Genomic DNA, 3,292 nt, shown 5'->3' on the forward strand with positions numbered 1-3,292 from the left:
CTCTTGCTGCTTCTAGGATTCTCTCCTTCATTTTAATCTTGGCTAATGTAATTATGATGTGCCTTGGTGTGTTCTTTCTTGGGTCCAGCTTCTTTGGGACTCTCTGAGCTTCCTGGATTTCCTAGCAGTCTATTGCCTTTGCCAGATTGGGGAAGTTCTCCTTTGTTATTTGCTCAAATAAGTTTTTGACTTGTTGCTCTTCCTTTTCCCCTTCTGGTACTCCTGTAATTTGGATGTTGGAATGTTTAAAGATGTTCTGGAGGTTCCTAAGCCTCTCCTCATTTTTTAAATTCCTGTTTCTTCATTCTTTTCTGTTTGGTCTTTTTTTTTTCTTCCTTCTGGTCCAATTGATTAATTTTAGTCCCCATTTCCTTCCCATCACTATTGGTTTCCTGTGCATTTTGCTTCATTTCACTTAGTTAAGCCTTCATTTTTTCATCTAATTTTTGACTAAAATCAACCAGTTCTGTGAGCATCCTTATCACCAGTATTTTGAACTGTACATCTGATAGGTTGGCTATCTCTTGGTCGCTTAGAAGTATTGGCTCTGAGGCTTTGAGCTGTTCTTCTTGAGCCATAATATTTTGGTCTGTTTGTGCTTGTTACATATGAGTTTCGGAACCTTAGGTGTTCACCAGGGCTGGGCAACCCAGGTGGCTGGCTTGTGATGCTGTATGTGGGGTTGGGGTCAGAGAGGGGCAGTGGAGTTTTTTCTGTTCTCTCTTGGATTTAGGTCCCCTATGCTGCTTCCCACAAGCAAATTGGGCCCTTCTGATGCTAGTTCCCAGATGTGTGGGCTTGTGCACCCTCCAGAACCCTGTGGGTCTCTCCAACAAACTCTCTGTGTGCCTGGGAGCCTCTCTCCACACCTCGACCCCTAAAAGTTTTTCCAATTGGTGTTTTTAGGCTTTATTTCCCGGAGCGGGGCCCCTGGGTTTATTTCCCATTGCCACGTCAGGCCTGGGATCTGCCAACCACCACCTGCACTCCTGGGTCAATCTGACCACTTTTTCGTGTGTGACCCCTCTCCGCCAGCCACTGACTCTGCCCCTCTTACCAGTCTGGATGAATGGTTCTTTGTTGCTGGACTTTAGTACAGTTTAATTTTCTCTCCGTTTTGGTTACATTTGGTTTTTAAATATTTGTTGTTCATAAACTTGGTTGTGCAAGGAGGTACAGTGTTTCCACCTACACCCCCATCTTGGCTGGAAGTCTCCCTCCTTGTGCTTTTATTTTCTTTGTTATTTTTAAATTTTCTGAATAGGAATTTAATTCACACATTTTTATTTTCCATTTATTAAGATTAATAGTATTCATTTGGTAGTATTCATCTGAATAGTATTCATTCTGACATAAAGTGTTTTCATTAGCATTATTTTTAAAATTCCATAATTTCATTTTTTCCCTTTCTCCCATGAATTACTTAATAGAAGAATTTTAAATTTCCAATTAGAATTTCTGGTTTTATTGCATTGTGATTAGACAATGTTGTTTATAATAGTTCTATTTTATGACACTTACTGATACTACCTTTGTAGTATCATTGGGGTTTTTTTGTTGTTGTTCCATATAAATTTTCAGAGTATTTGTTCTAGATCTGTGATATATGCCATTGGTATTTTAATAGGAATTGCACTGACTCTATAGATAGCCTTAAGTAGTATGGACAATGTCTATGAATATGTGTCATGTGCACTTGAGAAGAAAGTATATTCTCAATTATGGTGTAAAGCTTGATATATCCATAATTGTCTACCTTATTAATTTGTCATTTAGCTTTTCTACATTGTTTTTTGAAAATTTTTATTTTTATATTTTACACTTGTTCAAATGATTTCCTCCTTCGTCCCACCACCCAGCCTGCCTCCATTACCACAGTCATTCCCTACTCCATTATCAATGTCCATGTATCATTCATGTATGTTAATTGATTAATCACTTCACCTCTTTCGAACACTCCCCCTCTCCTGCTTCCCCCCCTTATCCCTGACTGTCTATTCCATGATTCTATGCATCTGGTTCTATTTTGCTGATTAGTTTATTTTGTTTGTTAGATTCCTTTTATAAGTGAGATCTTATAGTAAATGTCTTTCACTGACTGGCTTATTTCGCTTAACATAATGCTCTTCAGTTACATCCATGCTGTCACAAAAGGCAGGAATTCCTTCTTTCTTTCTGCTGTTGTAGTATTCCATTGTGTAAATGTCCCACAGTTTTTTTTAACCCATTCATCTATTGATGGACATTTAGGCTGCTTCCAAGTCTTGGCTATTGTAAATAGCACTGCTATGAACATAGGAGTGCATACATTTTTTTGAATTGGCATTTCTGGATACTTAGTGTATATTCCCAAGAGTGGAATCACTGAGTCAAAGGGTAGTTCTATTTTCAGTTTTTAAGGAAATTCTATATTGTTTTCCACAGTGGCTGCACCAGTCTGCATTCCCACCAACAGTGCACTAGGGTTCTGTTTTCTCCACATACTCACCAGCACTTCTTGTTTATTGATTTATTTCCTTAAAGATTTTATTTATTTTTAGAGAAAATGGAAAGGAAGGAGAAAAAAAAGAGGAGAGAAATACCAGTTTGTGGTTGACTCTTGCACACCCCCTACTGGGACCTGGCCTGCAACCCAGCAATATGCCCTGACTGGGAATCAAACCAGCAACCCGTTAATTCATAGACCAACACTCAATCCACTCAGCTACACCAGCCATGGCTGTTTACTGATTTATTAATGATAGACATTTTGGCCAACGTGAAGTGGTTTTAATTTGCATCTCTCTGATGGCTAATGTTGAACATCTTTTCACATGTCTATGGGTCATCTGTATGTCCTCTTTGGAGAACTGTCTATTCATATCCTTTGCCCATTATTAATTGGATTGTTTGTCTTTCTGGTGTTGAGTAGTATGAGTTTTTTTATGTATTTTGGAGATTAAGCCCTTGTTTGATGTACCATTGGCAAATATGTTCTCCCATACAGTCTGTTCCCTTTTCATTTTTTTAAAGATTTTATTTATTTATCTTTAGAGGGGAAGGGAAGGGGAGAGGGATAGAAATATCAATGTATGGTTGCCTCTTGTTCATCCCCTGCTGGGAACTGGCCTGCAACCCAGGCATGTGCCCTGACTGGGAATTGAACTGTGATCCTTTGGTTCATAGGCCCATGCTCAATCCACTGAGCTACACCAGCTGGGGCTCCCTTTTCATTTTGGTGATGGTTTCTTTAGCCATGCAGAGCTTTTTAATTTGATATAGTCCCATTGTTTATTCTTTCCTTTTTCCCCTT

This window comes from Sturnira hondurensis, unplaced genomic scaffold, assembly GCF_014824575.4.
Source record: "Sturnira hondurensis isolate 20B ecotype Veracruz unplaced genomic scaffold, ASM1482457v3 Scaffold0012462, whole genome shotgun sequence".
In the NCBI taxonomy this organism is placed as follows: domain Eukaryota; kingdom Metazoa; phylum Chordata; class Mammalia; order Chiroptera; family Phyllostomidae; genus Sturnira; species Sturnira hondurensis.